Below are 21,658 nucleotides of genomic sequence, written 5' to 3' on the forward strand. Positions count from 1 at the left end.
GTCATATAGGATTAAGTATTATTATTGTGTTTCACTTTGCATGTTTTGACTTCCTGAATAACTAGGTTATTCAAACATCCACAGTCACTCATACATTGGGAGTAGGTATGAAGCAAGACTGTCATAAGTCCGTCTGTAGATTGTCTAAAGTGTTTAGACATAGAAAAAGTTTGTTGCAGAGGTCATGAGTGCTTTAATAAGATTAGAGTATTGGATTAAACCCACGCTCACTTGAATCACTTCATGGATTTTATCACGAGTGATTGTGAGACGATAATATCTTATATGCTTGAAACAAAGATATATGAGTTACATTTTGCAAATCGGTTGCACATTGATAATACGTAAACGTACCAGTAACTTGGTGTTATAAAACGTATTGTTGTGTGTGATTTGATGAGTAAATAGAGCAAGCATATGAGTCGATGTTTATCCGTTCCTTTTACCCAAAGTTGGATAAAAGCGATATCCGTGGGCCCCTCGATGATTTAGTGATGACACCATAAAGTGCTTGGCCAAGCCGAGACTGATTTGATTTGTTCAATTACTCAGTCGTCATAAATCGGAAATTGGGAAACAGAACATAGACAGAGAGAATGATTAAAATCCAGGTCTCGTGTCTATACGATATCTAGAATGGAGGAATATATGATCCCTTATCTAAGGACACGTCAGTGACTAGGTCAGAGTTCGACAACGGCTTTTGGTAGCTAAAATTTGCTAGTCAATTTTTGAAGTTATACTTGCAATTATAGTTATTAGACTTATCCAAGTGGGAGACTGTTGGATTAGGTGTCTAAGCCCATAACTATAATTGTTATGTACTTGAATTGATAGTAGCAATGTCCTTTTGGGTTGCCTTTGTGACAACCGTCAAATTTCGGTCAAGTCAAAGTCAAACAAAGTCAACAAGTCAAACCGGTCAACTCCATTAACCCTTGTATGTTAGGGTTTACATTATACAATTCGCTATTTCAATGAGAAAACATCATTTGAAAAATTCATGTGTTTGATTTTCCTTAGCCTTAACAGTGCTAAACAACGAACCAAAACAATAAAACACTATTGCACAATCATCGGGATTGTGTAAGACACTAAATCATGGCTTAACGGGGTTTATGGACCTTTCGTTGCGAAGCCGGACACTCAAAAAGATCACAAACGAAACCTCTCACAATCTCTTTCACTCAACCTCTCTCTATTAAAATCTCTCCCAAATCTCTCTCGAATCTCTCCCAAATCTCTCTCAAAAGTTCCTTTAACTTTTTGTAATCATTCGGGCCATCCCGACCCTTAACTGGGTCAAAAAAACCACTTGAAACGGGGTAAAAACGGGTAAAATAGGCTTAAGGACCCAAAACTGAAGCTTCAGGACCAAAGTCCCTGTCATAAAGGAAGACGACACACATTTGTCTGTCGTAACCTTACGACGCGCGTGTTGATGACACGCAATGAGTATCAAGGAAGCCCCTGTCATAAAAGAAGACGACATGCATTTTTGCGTGTCATAATTTTTCCGGTTTTTCGACTACGACTTCGTTTTAGGCCCGTTTTTCATCATTTTAACGCGGGATTTTCACCAAAAACTTTATTTTTATAGTTAGAACTCTATATTTCAGTAATCCCCACGTTTTTAGGGCCATTCATACCAATAATTAGTGGGGGAGGTGCTTGAGGTGGAAAGATGACTTTACTTTACTTTATGACACATGCCACCACTTACACCCACTACATGGCCAACTCTTTCCCACTACATGACCAGCTCTTACCCACTACATGACCAACTCATACCCACTACATGACCAGCCCCACTCCTTGTCTAAGTATAAAAACCCATCCCCTCTCTTCATACTTCTTTCATTCTCTCATTTTCCTCCAAGGATCACACTCCAAATTCTCTCACCATTCTCTCTCAATTCCAAGACTTCCAAGGCTGATTATCAAGCTTTCTTCCACTCTTGGTAAGTATAATTCATTCTTCTTATGATTATTACACATCCTTCTACTCAAAATCATAAGAATCTTACACAAACATCGTCACCTTCATGTTAGGTTCTCGATTCGTCAAGGCATCTTCTAAGTGTTCTTGGGTTGAACACTTCTCTTCTCCAACATTCATCCTCTAATAACACATAATGTGAGTTCATACCCCTGTATTTTCATGTTTTTCTTAAGTTTTAAGGGGGGGAATACAAGTTAAAACACCAAAAACACAACTAAACTCATTTAACAGTCTTCAACAGAAACGTTTAACTCCATTCACGAACTGTTTTGGTCAACTTAAACATTTTAGTTTTTAAAACTGTTTCAGACGCATATAGTTCAGGTTCATACCTTTAAAATGACTACTTGCACATCACCATATGATTTTTCTACGATTTATGGTGATTTTTACAAAACTGTCTATCATTTCAGAAACAAAACCGGACCAGTCTGTGAATATGAATATTTTCTCACAAGTTGGAGATCACTAAAAATCATGAGAAAATTTATGAACAAACTAGACACACTTTCTAAACTCTCAGAATTTGCGGTTTGTGATTTAGACCTTTGATGATTTTTCTATAAATTTTCTAAGAACAGTAACAGAAACGTTATTACTAGAAAAATACCATCAATTTCATTTACGCCTTGTAACTCGTTGAGCAAGGTGTATATCATTATGTAATCATATATTATTACATTATATGTCATTTTGTCTTGGTAATTAGACATACATCAGAAAACAAATGGATTTTTACCTTCACAAGTATGGTAAATAATTAATTTTTATAAACAAAGTTTACATCCGTTATACACAAACATTTGGTAAACTATGACAATTATAGTTTATGAACACTACTACTACCCTTGTTGTGATAAACTATAAAAGGTATAATTTATGATACATTTACATAACAAACTATAATTTGTATTAATACTCTATTCTCGTTTAGCAGTTCCTAAACCAAAACTATTAATTATATTAGGTGCTACGCCATTTTGACCCGAACCGTCTATCGTACGACACACGCATTTCGTTTTGGGACTAATGTGAGTAATCTACCCCATATTTTATAATTTTCAATACTTTTGGGGTGTATCATGTGGTTCTAATATGTTCCAACTTCATTTTATTGTTTTATCACAATTGAGACATTGTTGGGACATTTATACGTGAGTCATTAATTGTATAACTATAGTTTGTTTACGCTACATGTACTTGTAGTGCATTACCATTTTTAGTCTAATCTCCATGACTATGCCCGTATTCTTGAGGTACGTTATGGACAATAATAGCGCTATTGGGTTGACCACCCCGCCTTGGGACGCTAAGGTGATTGATCGCACGTGGTTGAGTGTGTTTGATGATTAGATGCTCCATCCTATATATATTTATATATATATACATATGTATATATAGGGTGAGGACTTATTGTTGTTGTTATCATTTGTTAATCAATTTTGGATTTATAAACCGTTATCTCAAATACAATTGTTTGTCGACTTCAAAAGAAAACAAATTTCAAATTATAAATGTTTCAACTTCACAAATTTTCTCTACTAAAATTAGATTACTCACCAACTCTCGTAGTTGACCTGTTTTTACCCATGATGCAGATTTGAAGAATGAAGTTGATGAAAAATAGGTTGTGCCTTAGAAATCCACAAGACTATTTAAATTTGATGTAATAAATGTTGTTCGTATTTGGATTTGTATTAGTATGTTGTGGATCTTGTTTGCATACTTAGTACTTAATTGAATCTAATCATATTATAACATAGTTGTCATGAGACTTTGAACAATATATCACGCCTTGATCGATTCCGACAAGGATCGGGGTGTGACAGATTGGTATCAGAGCCCTTGACTATAGTGAATTAGGTTAATTGCCTTGACCTAGTCTATAGCCTCTAGGGTCCTCTCGTATGCTAGTTTATAAAATGCACACACAACTTCATGCAATTCACACTTAGAAAATCCTAGGAATACCTTTGTGTGTTAATTGCTCCCTTAAGTGCATACGTATTACTCCTGACGCTTATATGTGTGCATACACTGGTGAATATTCTCCTCTTTCTCTGAAAATCACACACATATTCAAGTGGTTTAAAAAAAATGTATATACATATATATTCCTTAGAGCTCATAGGAAATTCAAAGTCATCCACTCTAGTTGGGTAGGATCATAGTAATGGACGCGTAGTAACTGGAAGGGGGAGGTGCCGGTAGCCCGAAAGTCCTGACTAGGCAAGCATTCGTATACATCCCAATCAACTGAGGGACCAGTTTGCTTACCTGGGGACCAAAGGCGAGAGTTCCCAAACCTATAGGCCAAAGCGCGTCATTCACATTACTTTTGAGCCATCAAAATACCCGACCTTATCAAACGTATCCAAAAGGATACACTCCAAAATGGCCAACTCATTGGACTATTAAGTTCCCTAATGGGCCTAGAAGTGGGAAAGACATGTGAAAACTTAGTTTTGTGGGGGCCCACGCAAGTGCTACATGTTTCACATTTAGTAACCATGGAAAGCCCAAAAGGTGCCCAACACTCCTAACCATGGCCCAACAAGTGTTTTACAATTATTTTACCCAACAATGTCTAAAAACTTTATTTCCATAATCAATTTACAAATAACTCACAAGTCCATATGCGTGTTTCTCGTAGATGGCATTACGACCCCCATACGCTGCTCGCAACAACTGAAGGCTAGCTGCCCTTATCGCCAAGGAGGTAGCAAACGTCATCCCAACAATTGCAACCCAACTTCATTCTCTTCAGCCACAAGCTCCAGCAACCACTCCTCGTTGCTCGTTCAAGCACTTTCGTAACTGCAATCCGCCTTACTTCAAAGGCATCGAGGGTGCCACCGCACTCCTCACATGGATTGAAGAAATGGAGAGTACTTTTATCCATAGCGAGTGTCCTGAGGACCTGATGGTCCGTCATGCTACAGGGTGCCTCCAAGGTCATGCTCTCACATGGTGGAATCTAGAAAAACGGGCAAAGGGAGAGGCTGTATGCCTTGGTATATGTGAATCAAGTCTGGGAAGGATATAGCCTGATCAACTATATCTGTCCGAGGAGTGACTTGCATATACTGGGGGATAGTCATAATGGGCAACAAATCTAACAACCTAACTACATCCTACAGGGAATACTTTAAGAATCGAATCTAAACACCTAAAAATATTATAGGAGTATTTGGTGATACTATAACCAACTTATGTGAAAACTAAAGACCTCTATTAGTAGACCTATGATAACTGAGTGCATACGCCAAGGTTATACATAATTAAAGATATTATAGACTCAGAATCTATGACTATTGCTCTACTTCCTGTTCCTTGTTTGGTTGTGGACTTAGAGTAGAGTCATTTATTCGAAGGTCTATTCTATCTCAAATTATGTATAACTGGTATGCACTACGTGATTATAGACGTAACTAATAAGGATCACCCCCTATAAGTAATTATAGGATTAGGCGTCTATTAATTATCTCTTCTACCCCTATTCTTGCACGAACAACATGATGGGTAAATCTTAACGCCCGTACAAAACCTACTTCTACCCACTACCATAACTCCGTCTCCAAGACGTTAACAGAAACACCAAGAATAGTTCACTAAAGTGCGAAATTATACATGTGTATATAAATGGTAAGGATATTTACTAAAAGGTTCATCAGTGAAATTGGCATGCATTTTATTTCATTGAATCTCACTACTTGGTATTACAAACAATTTACGACTGGTAACTCTAAGATTCTTTAGGTGTACCTCGAAGTTATGTGTAATTAAGAAATGATTGACCTAGAAATGGTGAGTCCGCCTTAGGACCTGTTCCTTGTTTGGTTGTGGACTTAGGGAAGACTCATTAGGATCAACAGTCTAATAAAATTTTAATTACACATAACTGGGGGCATGTCGAGTGAATCTTAGGAGTGGATCAGACATGGAACAAATGACAAGATTATAATCAAATTATTCCTACTAAATTCATAAGTCTATTTATAAAGACCTCTGGTATAGAGTCGTCGGCGTAGTCGTGTCGACAATCTAGAATATAGTTAAATACATAATACAAACTATAATACCCAAATTATACAAAATTTTCTGCATTAAAAATCAATAGACAAACACAATGAAACTGAAAAGGGTATCAAACTATCAAGAGAAAAACACATACAATGTAGATTAAAATCCACTAATTATAACAAAATGGCTAAAAGAAAAGGTAAGAACTAAGGATTGTTAAGTCCTCTCTTCTTATAAATAGCTTTGAAGCAAGTTTGCCTAAGCTTCTTTGTTCCTTCTGTCAATTCCATATTTGGCAATTTCTCCATCATCTTCTTCTGCCCTTCTAACGTCTCTATCTCCTCCTTTAATCCCAACTCCTAGTTTTTTTTTTTTTTAAGGTAGATGTAATATATTTTTTCGTGTGAGTTCACAAAAAAAAATTACAATGAGTTAAGTTTATATAAATATAAATCAGGAAATCGTAGTAAATCAATTGATTTGATGTGGCATATGCCTAGGGCCTATGTTTATGTTATAAAGAAACTAATAATTAAAATTTTAGAAAATACCAAAACTACTTTGGTTACCAAGTGCATGCATACATGCATGAGTAATGTATAGAAGGTTATTATCGTAGTTTACCTTGGCATTTTGAATGAGGGATTGAAGGCTCTTAAGTTTTCTATGAGGCCATCTGTTTATGTTTAGCTCTCTGCATCTTTTCTTCAACACTGTTAACCCTATCCCTAGTTCCTTTGCTGCTATGATTATCGGCATCTCAAAGTACTTCTCTATCTCTTCAAACTCCAATGGTCTCAATCTCTTTGCCATCTTCCGGCCACCGTGATCAGTGGTGGCAGCACTAGAACTACATGTAGCCTCACCACCAGATTTACAGTCTTCACTGAAACTAACCAATGGTAAATTACCATCCTCCCAACAATCCCATAAGCTTATGTCTTCAAGGGGATCAAAATCGTGAAACTCATTTCTAGAAATGATGTTTTGATCTTTGTTAAGTACTGTGGAAACGTTCTGATCGAGCACTTCATGCAATTTTTCCGACAACTCGTAATCATGATGGTCGAGCATGTCACCACTGCAAAAATCCAAAAACTCAAGATAATCAAATCCAACACGACGAAAGACTCTTTTTGATCCCTACAAATCCAAACCATGTTTTGATCAATGTCGACAAAATCACTTTTCTGTGCGAAAGATGGTGTAATGAGTGACGTTTATATATACCTGAAAAGATCTTGATGATCAAAGTACTGAAATCAATCGAGGTCATCTATGGGGTTTTGACGATCTGCAGGTGGATCCATTTGTGAGGGAGAAGTTAAAAGTCACAGTAAGAATGTGATGATTTATATAAGTGAAGTGGGAGAAGTAATTAATAGCAAATTGTTAGGAATGCAACAAAACAAGTTAAGCACTTCTAAAAATTTGATAAATGATTTCGGTAACACTCGCGAAATATAAACTAGTGAAAATTACAAACGAAATTGAATATATATAGTCTATGATGTTATGGTTATTGTGTATCTAACAAATGAAGAGAAAATGAATATATATTCTTTGAGCCGTAACCCTCTTCTTCAATTCACACACATATACGTATCTGTTGCTGCAAATTATGACTTGTGTGCCTCATGCATTTAATGCATCACATGCCTACTGCATATTCTTGACTTTGAAGCTACGTATCAGTTTCCAATTTCCCCAGTAGCACACTTTTCATTAGAAAATACTCCAAGTCTTTACACATGAACCAATTAGAAAGTACTCCAAGTCTTCACACATGCAAATTATGACTTGTGTGTCGCTATAGGTATGTCGTTGGCTCTTGTTAAAAACCTATAGTGACAACAAGTCATCGTAATAGATTAAACCTGTGGTGACGATGAATGCCCTTGCAATCTTAATGATATACGACTAGTTTACGCCAAGCGACTATAAAAGAACTCGTAGGACTTATAATGCAAATTTCGTCAAAATTTGTTGAAACATTCGTAATGATGGAACTCGCTAACTATAAAATATTCATAGTGGTAATACCAAGGATAAAACAGGGAGTATAAAAGCACACATAGAATACTCTATCATCCTAAAACAATAAACTCCTTTTAAATTGACTCAGCTCAAGTTACAATAAGAAATTTCCAAGGTCGTCATGTGACATCAGGCGGGTTGTTCCTCACCATAATCAATTACTTGTACTACGAGAAGTTTTCCACATCTTTTTCCAAACTCTTGAAGTCCCAGTCAAAATGCAAATTTCGGTCAAGTCAAAGTCAAACAAAGTCAACAAGTCAAACCGGTCAACTCCATTAACCCTTGTATGTTAGGGTTTACATTATACAATTCGTTATTTCAATGAGAAAACATCATTTGAAAAATTCATGTGTTTGATTTTCCTTAGCCTTAACAGTGCTAAACAACGAACCAAAACAATAAAACACTATTGCACAATCATCGGGATTGTGTAAGACACTAAATCATGGCTTAACGGGGTTTATGGACCTTTCGTTGCGAAGCTGGACACTCAAAAAGATCACAAACGAAACCTCTCACAATCTCTTTCACTCAACCTCTCTCTATTAAAATCTCTCCCAAATCTCTCCCGAATCTCTCCCAAATCTCTCTCAAAAGTTCCTTTAACTTTTTGTAATCATTCGGGCCATCCCGACAATTAACTGGGTCAAAAAAACCACTTGAAACGGGGTAAAAACGGGTAAAATAGGCTTAAGGACCCAAAACTGAAGCTTCAGGACCAAAGTCCCTGTCATAAAGGAAGACGACACACATTTGTCTGTCGTAACGTTACGACGCGCGTGTTGATGACACGCAATGAGTATCAAGGAAGCCCCTGTCATAAAAGAAGACGACATGCATTTTTGCGTGTCATAATGTTTCCGGTTTTTCGACTACGACTTCGTTTTAGGCCCGTTTTTCATCATTTTAACGCGGGATTTTCACCAAAAACTTTATTTTTACAGTTAGAACTCTATATTTCAGTAATGCCCACGTTTTTAAGGCCATTCATACCAATAATTAGTGGGGGAGGTGCTTGAGGTGGAAAGATGACTTTACTTTACTTTATGACACATGCCACCACTTACACCCACTACATGGCCAACTCTTTCCCACTACATGACCAGCTCTTACCCACTACATGACCAACTCATACCCACTACATGACCAGCCCCACTCCTTGTCTAAGTATAAAAACCCATCCCCTCTCTTCATACTTCTTTCATTCTCTCATTTTCCTCCAAGGATCACACTCCAAATTCTCTCACCATTCTCTCTCAATTCCAAGACTTCCAAGGCTGATTATCAAGCTTTCTTCCACTCTTGGTAAGTATAATTCATTCTTCTTATGATTATTACACATCCTTCTACTCAAAATCATAAGAATCTTACACAAACATCGTCACCTTCATGTTAGGTTCTCGATTCGTCAAGGCATCTTCTAAGTGTTCTTGGGTTGAACACTTCTCTTCTCCAACATTCATCCTCTAATAACACATAAAGTGAGTTCATACCCCTATATTTTCATGTTTTTCTTAAGTTTTAAGGGGGGGAATACAAGTTAAAACACCAAAAACACAACTAAACTCATTTAACAGTCGTCAACAGAAACGTTTAACTCCATTCACGGACTGTTTTGGTCAACTTAAACATTTTAGTTTTCAAAACTGTTTCAGACGCATATAGTTCAGGTTCATACCTTTAAAATGACTACTTGCACATCACCATATGATTTTTCTACGATTTATGGTGATTTTTACAAATCTGTCTATCATTTCAGAAACAAAACCGGACCAGTCTGTGAATATGAATATTTTCTCACAAGTTGGAGATCACTAAAAATCATGAGAAAATTTATGAACAAACTAGACACACTTTCTAAACTCTCAGAATTTGCGGTTTTTGATTTAGACCTTTGATGATTTTTCTATAAATTTTCTAAAAACAGTAACAGAAACGTTATTACTAGAAAAATACCATCAATTTCATTTACGCCTTGTAACTCGTTGAGCAAGGTGTATATCATTATGTAATTATATATTATTACATTATATGTCATTTTGTCTTGGTAATTAGACATACATCAGAAAACAAATGGATTTTTACCTTCACAAGTATGGTAAATAATTAATTTTTATAAACAAAGTTTACATCCGTTATACACAAACATTTGGTAAACTATGACAATTATAGTTTATGAACACTACTACTACCCTTGTTGTGATAAACTATAAAAGGTATAGTTTATGATACATTTACATAACAAACTATAATTTGTATTAATACTCTATTCTCGTTTAGCAGTTCCTAAACCAAAACTATTAATTATATTAGGTGCTACGCCATTTTGACCCGAACCGTCTATCGTACGACACACGCATTTCGTTTTGGGACTAATGTGAGTAATCTACCCCATATTTTATAATTTTCAATACTTTTGGGGTGTATCATGTGGTTCTAATATGTTCCAACTTCATTTTATTGTTTTATCACAATTGAGACATTGTTGGGACATTTATACGTGAGTCATTAATTGTATAACTATAGTTTGTTTACGCTACATGTACTTGTAGTGCATTACCATTTTTAGTCTAATCTCCATGACTATGCCCGTATTCTTGAGGTACGTTATGGACAATAATAGCGCTATTGGGTTGACCACCCCGCCTTGGGACGCTAAGGTGATTGATCGCACGTGGTTGAGTGTGTTTGATGATTAGATGCTCCATCCTATATATATTTATATATATATACATATGTATATATAGGGTGAGGACTTATTGTTGTTGTTATCATTTGTTAATCAATTTTGGATTTATAAACCGTTATCTCAAATACAATTGTTTGTCGACTTCAAAAGAAAACAAATTTCAAATTATAAATGTTTCAACTTCACAAATTTTCTCTACTAAAATTAGATTACTCACCAACTCTCGTAGTTGACCTGTTTTTACCCATGATGCAGATTTGAAGAATGAAGTTGATGAAAAATAGGTTGTGCCTTAGAAATCCACAAGACTATTTAAATTTGATGTAATAAATGTTGTTCGTATTTGGATTTGTATTTGTATGTTGTGGATCTTGTTTGCATACTTAGTACTTAATTGAATCTAATCATATTATAACATAGTTGTCATGAGACTTTGAACAATATATCACGCCTTGATCGATTCCGACAAGGATCGGGGTGTGACAGCTTTCAAACCTGACAATTGCATAGGATAATTGTTGGAGAGAGAAGAATGATTTATTAATTTATTGCTTGGTTAATAAATTAATAATCAAGATAAATGATTTATTAATGTATTATGGATATAATATATTAATTAGAAATCATATTGTTTAATTAATATTTAATCAGAAATTAATTTGAAATTAATTTTGGGATTAAAGGAATTAATTGAAACTGTAGGGACTAAAGGTGATAATGTTCAAAAGTTGTGCATTGAGCATTCTAGAACCTCCCTTAGAGGTGGGGAACGAAATCTAGAGTGTCCTAGGGTTTCCTTGGGCTCTAAGGGTGTCTTGGCAGCCTTAGGGAGGAAGTTAAGGGATTAGGGTTATCTAAGATACACCTGCCTTATCCTAAACCTTCCTTATCACCTATATAAACCCCTATAGGGTTGGATTTCGTCCAAGGCACTCCAAGAAAGGCTAAGGACCGAAATTCTACTCTACTTCTCTCTCTCCATAGTAATCCTTGGTTGCTAGGTTTGTTTGTGAGCCATTAGAGGCGCGGCACTTGTGGCGCTTGCTACCAAAGTTTAAGATCTTCAAGGATTTGATTGTTATTACAATATAACAATCAAGGTATGTATCCTAACCCTAATTATATGTTAATTTCGAAAATTACATGTGCCTCCTAGGGTTTCTAGTTTTTGTGTTCAATGCTTGTATGTCTAATAGTGAAAACATAGATCCTTACCTTAGGGTTGCATGCACACATAGGATTGTTTGTTATGTACAAAACCCATCACTTGCCACATTTGAAGCAAGCACCCGATCGACAGACCCCATCATGTCCCTTCCGCACTTTCCGCAAGTGCGGCCCTTCTGGCCTCCAGATCTCGTATCAACGGACTTGGTCCGCTTGGCTGCCGGCTGAGACTGTGCCGGCCGCCGATCCATCCTCTGAGACTCGGCCTCCTCCCTGGCCTGAGTCTCCAACTCAATCTCCCTCTTCCGGGCATTTGCCTGGAGCTCAGCAAATGTCCGGTACGTCGAGTTCGACACGAACTCCCGAATGTCTCTCCTCAGAACGCTCAAATACCGGATCATCCGTGCCTGCTCAGTAGACACCTGCTCAGGGCAGAACATCGCCCTCTCATGAAACTTCCGGGTAACCACAGTAACCGAATCAGTACCCTGCTTGAGGGTCAGGAACTCCTGAACCAACCGTTCCCTCTCCACCGGGGGAACATACTCATCTCTGAACATAGTGGTAAACCTCTCCCAGGTCACCGCTGAGATCTCCGCAAGAGTGAAGCTCGCCGTCACGAACTTCCACCAATCCTTCGCTCCCAATCGAAGCTGGTTCAACGCGAACCGTACCCTCATATGCTCCGGACATGAACACGTGTAGAAGCATCCCTCGATATCAGTAATACATCTCATCGCAGCGATCGGATCCTACGTCCCATCAAACTCTGGTGGCTTCGTGTTGCTGAACTCCCATAGCAACAACGAGTCACCTCCCTGAGGTCTGGCAGCAGCCACAACTGCAGTAGCTGCGGCAGCAGCAACCTCAGTCACCGCGGCGTACCGCTCATCAAAAGTCTCAATCAGTGTGGTCTTGATAGACCCAAACATCTCCGGAATCTCGACCCTGATCGCCGCCGCCACCTCATCATGGATCATCTGACGAAGCTCCTCGTCACTCACGCCGCTCGCCTCAGGTCTGTGGCGTGTCCCAACCATGATGTCTCTCTGAAATACGACACAATAATATCATAGACTCGCTCGAGTATACTCTCACTCGATAACTCAACCCTACTTGTTCCTTAGTACCCAATTGATTCTTACTTAGGGTGCGCACTACTCCGGTGTCTTCAGTAGTACGGGCCCTATACTACCGTCCACACCGCATCAGCATTCACTCTAAGTCCTCCTCCTTGGATCCCAGGTCACAAGTACACTATATCTCACTGGCATAGGCTACCCTTCGGTAGGCCTCTCATCAGCTCCTCACTGCTACCTACTCGCTCTCAAGCATCACATAGCAGCAAAATCCTTCCTAGGCTAAGGCATCACAAATCAGGCCACTCTAGTCCTAATATGAATAGCTAGCCTACTCTAGCATGCATATCATATCATATCATATCTCATAACACATAATGTAAGGGTATTTTGGGAAATCACCGTTCGGGCGCTGGCTGATCGTACACACTGCTTCCTTCTGCCTTTCTCAAAACTTTTACTCTTTTAGAAAAATTGTTTATTTATAAAACATTTTCTCATTTCCTCAGTTTGAGTTCAGGTTCATCCGAAGATGCACCCGAATCCCTCAAACCAAGGCTCTGATACCAACTTGTAACAACGTAATTTTTCAAAACAATTTTTTATTTTTAAAACATACTTTCAACCACATGACAATCACAAAACATAAAGTATCACTGTGTCGTAATAAAAACATGTCCCAAGATCTCATATACCATAATCCCCTCAGTATGTACGGATCATGTCGGCGCCTTCCCGCGATCCTCGCTAGTACCTGAAACACATCACACAACAACTGTAAGCATAAATGCTTAGTAAGTTCCCCAAAATACCACATACCCCACATACGCCTTTCCAGGCCATACTCTATAGGATCTTCCGATCCATGTGTCTCAGGGGACTTCCGTTCCAAATCCCGGTAGACCTTCCGGTCCTAACCCTATCGACCTTCCGGTCCGTAACCTCTTGACCTTCCGGTCCATGCCATCTTGACCTTCCGGTCCATACCATCTTGACCTTCTGGTCCATACCATCTTGACCTTCCGGTCCATATCATACATAACATACATAGCACATACATATCACATAACTGCATATAACACATACATATCATATAACCGCATATAGCACATGCATCTCATAGCATACAAGACCTTCCGGTCACACATAGGTACCCTTCCAGGTACAGTATAGTGAGAAGACTCACCTCAATGAAGTCGGATAAACTCTCGTGCTCAACGTCCCGACTTAGCCTCCTCCTATTATTCAAATAACATTCTGATCAATATTCTCTCATGATCTCATCTCTATAACTGGGTAGAAGGCCATTCTACCCTTCCTTGAACTCTCCTGAATCAGTCCTGACCAGAACCCTAAAGTCAACAAAAGTCAACGGTCAACTTTGACCCGACTCGCCGAGTGCACTAGGGTGACTCGGCGAGTACACGTCTGCCCTCTTCGCCCCTGGTCCTCTCTTGACTCACTGAGTCAACCCTATGCTCCACGGGTCGTCACAGATCGCGAGTCGCGGGGCAACCCGACTCAACTCGTCGAGTCCTCTCATGGACTCGGCGAGTACATTCCATGCTCACACTCAAACGACCTTCTGAGGTCAGATCTGTTCCTCTAATCCATAGATATGGCCTTCCCAACCACTATAATCACGTAAAGGTCTGACCTTTACACTCATGCAATGACCAAAAAGCTTCTTTGGGTGAAATAACCCCTAAAATGGCAACCTAGGGCCATATCTCTAATGGTGTAGCAAAAAGCAATGTGAATAGGACTCTCTGGACCTCTTAAGGTCCAGATCTAAGAAGAACTCCACCTTGGGACCTCACATACTTCGAATCCAAACCAAAGAAGGCACAAGAAAACCCTAGATTCAACTAGAACACCAAATACACGAGTTTGAACACAGATTAGTACCTCTAGTAGCCTCCTATGATGAAATGGATGATAGATCTGAGCTCCTCAACCTTCCTTGTTTGTCCTCCTTCCTTCTTTCTTGCAAAATTACACTTAGAATGATGAAATAGCCCTCCTCTTGCACTACAAGCCTCCTCTCTGCTCTCTAGGGTTTCTTAGGGGTCTGATAGCCGCAAATGGTGTCTATAAAGGTCCTTAAATAGGGCCAGGCCCCGAGAATTAGGGTTTCATTAAACAGCGTGGACTCGCCGAGTCCACGTATGGACTCGCCGAGTCCGTCACTAAATCAGTCCAACCATGTGCGATCCTACTCGGCGAGTCTGAGCGCCTACTCGCCGAGTCCCTCTTCAAAACTCAATATAAATACATAAAATAAGATACCTGGGAATCCGGATGTTACAATTCTCCCCCACTAGAATCAGACTTCACCCTCGAAGTCCTGCTCGACAAACAACTCTGTATGCTGCTCCCGCATCTCCAACTCCGGCTCCCAAGTCAGCTCGGACCCTTTCCGATGTTGCCACTGGACCTATACCAGTGACACCTCCTTGTTCCTCAGAACCTTGATCTTCCGATCCCGGATCGCGATTGGCCTTTCCGCATAATTCAGGCTCGCATCCACCTGAATATCCTCCAGTGGTACTACCGCCGACTCGTCGGCTATACACTTCCTCTACTGGGACACGTGGAAGGTATTATGAATCTGGCTCAACTCCGCAGGTAGCTCCAACCGATATGCTACCTTGCCCACCCTCGCGGTCACCCTGAATGGACCGATGTATCGGGGCCCCAGCTTGCCCCTCTTCCTGAATCGGATCACTCCTTTCCAAGGAGATACTTTCAGGAGTACGAAGTCCCCCACCTGGAACTCCAGCTCGGATCGTCGCCGATCCGCATAACTCTTCTGACGACTCTGAGCCGTCAGTAGTCTCTGTCTAACCTGTTGTATCTGCTCTGTCGTCTGCATCACTATCTAAGTGCTACCCATCACACGCTGCCCTACCTCTCCCCAACAAATGGGAGTCCGACACCTCCTACCATACAACAACTCGAAGGGAGGCATCCCAATACTAGAATGGTGGCTATTGTTGTAGGAAAACTCAGCCAGTGGAAAGTACGTGTCCCAACTTCCCCCGAAGTCCAACACACATGCTCGAAGCATGTCCTCGAGTGTCTGGATCGTCCGCTCACTCTGTCCGTCCGTCTGGGGGTGGTAGGCGGTACTGAAATGCAACCTCGTACCCAACTCCTAGTGGAACTTCTTCCAGAACCTGGAAGTGAAACGTACATCTCGATCTGACACGATCGAGATCGGTACCCCATGACGCGATACCACCTCCCTCACGTACAACTCTGCCAACCTCTCGTCAGAAGAGCTCTCACTGATAGCAAGAAAATGCGCACTCTTCGTCAGCCGGTCGACGATCACCCAAATTGCATCGACACCCCTCGCGGTCCTCGGCAATTTTGTGATGAAATCCATGGAAATATGTTCCCACTTCCAGGAAATATATTCCCACTTCCACTGGGGAACCTCAAGCGGCTGCAACTTGCCATGCGGACGCTGGTGCTCGGCCTTAACAAACCACGCGACATCCCTCTTCATACAGGGCCACCAATAATCTTTCTTCAGGTCCAAATACATCTTCGTGGCCCTGGGATGGATCGAGAACCTCGATCTATGCGCCTCCTCGATCAGAATGGCACGTGCCCCTCCTGCATACGACACCCAAATCCGACCCTGAAAGGTCATCAGCCCTCGACTATCGGTAACAAACTCGGACACCTGCCCGATCACCCGCTCCCTCTTCTGGTTCTCCGGTATCACGGCCTCTGCCTGGGCCTCCCGAATGGTGTCCAACACCGGAGTCATCACAGTCAATCTCATACAAGTGCCTTGAATCGGGGCACTCTCCGTCCTACGGCTCAGCGCATCGGCTACCACATTAGCCTTGCCCGGGTGGTACAGGATCTCACAATCATAATCCTTTACCATATCCAACCATCTCCTCTGTCGCATATTCAGGTTGGGCTGATCCATCAGATACTTCAAACTCTTATGGTCCGTGTATATGGTACACCGAACCCCATACAAATAATCACGCCATATCTTGAGGGCAAACACCATTGCCCCCAACTCCAGATCGTGGGTGGGATATCTCGTCTCATGAGGCTTCAGCTGCCTCGATGCATACGCTATCACATGCACTCTCTGCATAAGCACCGCACCCAACCCCGATATCGATGCGTCACAATACACCACAAAATCCTCCATCCCTTCCGGGAGGGCTAACACAGGGGCTTCGCACAATCTCTGGTGAAGTGTCTCAAACGAGGTCTGCTGCTCCGCACCCCATGAAAAAGCAACACCCTTCCGGGTCAACCTGGTGAGAGGCACGACAATCTTGGAGAAATCTCGGATAAATCTCCGGTAGTAGCCGGCCAATCCCAGAAAGCTCCTGGTCTCGGTGGGAGATCTCGGCACCTCCCAACTCATAACCGCCTCAATCTTGGCCGGATCGACCAAAATCCCATCCTGGTTGACGAGATGTCCCAAGAACTGGGCCTCTCATAACCAGAAATCACACTTGGAGAATTTGGCATAAAGTCTCTCCATCCTCAATACCCCGAGAATCTCTCTCAGGTGCTCCTCGTGCTGCTCTCTAGATCTCGAATACACCAGTATGTCATCGATGAACACGATCACTGATCGATCCAACATCGGCCTACACACCCTGTTCATGAGATCCATGAACGCTGCTGGTGCATTGGTGAGCCCGAAAGGCATCACCACGAACTCGTAATGCCCATAACGAGTCCTGAACGCCGTCTTCTGGATATCCTCGTCACGCACTCTCATCTGATGATATCCAGACCTCAGATCAATCTTGGAGAACCAAGACGCTCCCTGCAACTGATCGAACAAATCATCGATCCTCGGTAATGGATAACTGTTCTTGACTGTCAACTTATTCAACTCCCGGTAATCAATACACATCCGGTGTGAACCATCCTTTTTCTTGACAAAAAGGATCGGCGCTCCCCATGGTGATCTACTCCGTCGAATAAACCCCTTCCCCAGCAGCTCCTGGAGCTGCGAGGATAACTCCTGCATCTCTGGCGGCGCAAGTCTGATTGAGAACCCTCTGGCCTCATAGTTCGTTGGACCCTCCGGTCCGGTCTAAGCAACAAACAATATAGCATACACTACATATCACACAATCATTCATAACTCAAGCAAGCACATAAGACCCTCTGGTCACACATAATTACCACTCTAGGTAAAGTATAGTGAGAAGACTCACCTCGACTAGCACGTAACCGACAAGCACTCGGAAATCTTGGACTAGCCTCTGCCTAACACATAAGACAAGCATTTCAATCATTATCCGCTTTATTACTCATTTACTCCTTAAGTCCTCTTTTCCCCTTTCTTATCCTCGGGATGGGTAAAAGTCTATTTTACCCCTCCTTGGCCCTTCCTGCCTCTTATTGACCCACCCAGGAAGTCAACAGAAAACCAGACTGAGTCAACAGTCAAGGTTGACCTGACTCGCCGAGTGCACACCTGCGACTCGCCGAGTCCACTTGTATTCTCCACGTTCATCCTAGGGTTCACTCAGCTTACTGAGTTGACTCCCAACTCAATGAGTTAACACTGGGTCCATGCTACTAGGTCACACTCGCTACGACTCGTCGAGTCATCCCATGTACTCGGCGAGTTGGCTCCATCGGATTTCTCATTCAACCACCTGAGGTCAGATCTGTAACTCTAACTCATAGATCTGACCTCCTAATACCCAAAAGTCACATAAAGGTCCGATCTTGATATCCATGCATAGCATATTTTCTTCTATATGCCATTTAGACTCCATTAAAGCTTCATAACTTCAAAACCTCATGTTTGCACAACAATGGCTTCCTACTTTCTGACTCTCTGGATCATACAAGATCCAGATCTATGGCATACTCAGAAGAGGGGGGTTTGATGCACCCAAAACCCCACCAAAAGTGATATGAGCCCTAATTTCTCATACTCAAAGGATCTATTCAATAAAACAGGAAAGGTAAGGGCTTCATACCCTGATCTAAAGCTGAAGATGGGGATGAAATAGATCCACACGCTCTCTTCGTGATCCTTGCAACACCCTTGATCTTCTCCCCAAGGAATGACCTCCAATGAGTCCCTTTCCCTCTCTTGCTCACCAATGACTCTAGGGTTTCTCTCAAGTGACGAATGATACTGATGGGGGGGGGGGTGTCAAGGAGGCTATAAGTGCCTTTAAATAGGCCCAAGCCCGGGATAATTAGGGTTTCTGCCAACAGTGCTGACTCGACGAGTCATCTATCCGAGTCGTCGAGTCCATTCATTAACTACGTCGCCAAGCCACGACCCTACTCGATGAGTCGAGGCACCAACTCGTCGAGTCCCTCCAAAATGCTTGTATTAAATACTCAAAAAAATATACCTGGTAAATCGGATGTTACAATTCTCCCCCACTTAAATTTGATTTCGCCCTCGAAATCCCTCCTTAACCACACATAGATTGAATCCAACAACCCGACAGCACTACCGAAATGATCTCCTACCACACCGATATCTTTTTCCATGGACACCTGAATCCACACAGAAATTCCCAAGTCCAGAACCAAACCAACCCTTCTGCCGCTAAGTTACCCCTTTCTGACATTCCCAAACTCTGGAAACTCTAGTGGCGTGGCCCGCCGCCAGACCGCCCATTCAAGCTATCACCATGATATATGCTCCTCGAACACCAACCCTGATAACTCACTGCTCCACTAATGCACACAAGACAAAGTCCAAAAGTCGGCGACCGATCACTCATACCAAACGATCCGAATCACGCCCCAAGGAACGAAAGGGTTCACCTCCCACCAGGGCTCATCCACCGAACTACCATCTGAACCCATCTGAACAATAAACTTTCAACACCCTGTTCTCCGACACAAGAACAAAATGATCATGCTCGCTCAGAAGTCCTCAAACATCTAAAAATCGTAATCCTTCACTTTCCCCAAATATCTCTTTTTAACCTTTAGCACCTGGTCTACTCTCGACCTCACAGTTGGGCCTCCAAAGGTTACCCACTACATGCCCAACACGTCTCGCCGCCTTCCTTCCCACAACACTCTCTCGGTCCATTGTGACGTACAAGTCACAAGGTTATCTTTACTCCAAACGAACACTACAATCCCAACTGAAGATCGACTCAACCCCGACCTCTGTCGTTTACTGCTCATAGTTCCATGCATCTCGCGGTATTTCCCGTACCAAGCACTGACCTACACTGGTCTAAGACACCAGATGACAACCAATACCCTTCAACATGGAACTCATCTCTGAATCTGGAATCTCATCTCGCCTACCCGACACACTACCAGAGCCAGACTCAAACTCGAGAGTTTGGTGTGACCGAGAGTTGGAACCACTCGTCCCAATGAACCACTCAACTCATGACTCATGACCCGCAACCCATGCGTACCCCACTTATCCACTTCTTTTTGGTTGCGACAACCACTACTCAATTCAGAATATAACGACTCCCGACAAATATGGAGACCCCAGTCTCGCCCCTGGTTCGACCACCAGGCTTCCACAAACTCAAATATTAGGGCTACCCAAGCCTAAACCCCTTCTGTGTCATGCTCTGATCAGAGAGTACTTCATCACAACATTATTTCACTGAATAGTGGGTACTACGGCTCCCCGCAGTATCACAACGACCTCTCACTGAATAGTGAGTACTACGGCTCCCCGCAGCATCACAACAACCTCTCACTGAATAGTGAGTACTACGGCTCCCCGTAGCATCACAACAATCTCTCACTGAATAGTGAGTACTACGGCTCCCCGCAACATCACAACAACCTCTCATTGAATAGTGAGTACTACGGCTCCCCGCAGCATCACAACAACCTCTCATTGAATAGTGAGTACTACGACTCCCCGTAGCATCACCACAACCTCTCAGTAACTCATTGAAACTGCAGCTCCCCGCAGTCTTACCGCACTTTCTCTTACCACTTCACAATCTCATCCTCAGGTCGATGCCACACTGCGATCATTAACTCATGCCCTATGGACCAACCATAGATAGGTGTACACACTTACCCAAATTATGCATTGCTATTTCTGACGACATTCGTCATAACAAAACACCTTTCCCTGCTGCAATCCACATTCTCGAATAATCTCGCTTGATGTCAATTGGCCGATGGGCCACCACTGGAACCGTAGATACTTGATACACCACTTGCCATCTCAAAACTCAAAATAATCCGAGATTTAGGACATTAACTCGGATACCCCGGTACACCATCACAGCGCCTCGCAGTGTCTTGACTCTACTACTGATCTCATACTTATGGCATCATACTCAGATACTGCATTGCTTCCTTGGAATCTCGCAACCGATATTTCTCTCGTGCCACTTGTAATCCCGTAATACTCCATCTCCCAAATTGAAACACGGAGAAATCGCCAATGACTCAGAACACGAAGGTGACCCTCCGAAACTCTTTCCTCTGTTGCTCAAAACCAAGCGAGATTACGCATGCTGACCCGGAAATTGGATGCCCGATCATCTCTTACCCTTTCCAAAGAGCATAGAATAATCCATTCATCGAACCAAAATTTCCCAACTGCCGAAGTATCCCTACGAACCAACCACCTCGAAAAATTCTTATCTACTACAAGGCCTCAGACCAATGGCTACCCGCCGTGCAGAC

The 21,658-nt window shown here is 41.7% G+C and overlaps 2 long non-coding RNA genes across 2 annotated transcripts; both read left to right on the forward strand.

Annotated features, from left to right (window-relative positions):
• The first annotated feature begins 1,875 nt into the window (after positions 1-1,875).
• LOC145105314 (uncharacterized) lies at positions 1,876-3,033 on the forward strand. The gene is made up of 3 exons (XR_013707270.1): positions 1,876-1,961; positions 2,053-2,137; positions 2,970-3,033. It is a non-coding gene; the product is annotated as an uncharacterized LOC145105314 (long non-coding RNA).
• Positions 3,034-9,285: 6,252 nt separating this feature from the next.
• On the forward strand, positions 9,286-10,422 carry LOC145105320 (uncharacterized). Its single transcript, XR_013707271.1, has 3 exons — positions 9,286-9,370; positions 9,462-9,546; positions 10,379-10,422. It is a non-coding gene; the product is annotated as an uncharacterized LOC145105320 (long non-coding RNA).
• The last annotated feature ends 11,236 nt before the right edge of the window (positions 10,423-21,658 follow it).

The sequence above is a fragment of the Lactuca virosa genome, chromosome 1 (assembly GCF_052849685.1).
Source record: "Lactuca virosa cultivar CGN04683 chromosome 1, Lactuca_virosa_CGN04683_v6, whole genome shotgun sequence".
In the NCBI taxonomy this organism is placed as follows: Eukaryota; Viridiplantae; Streptophyta; class Magnoliopsida; order Asterales; family Asteraceae; genus Lactuca; species Lactuca virosa.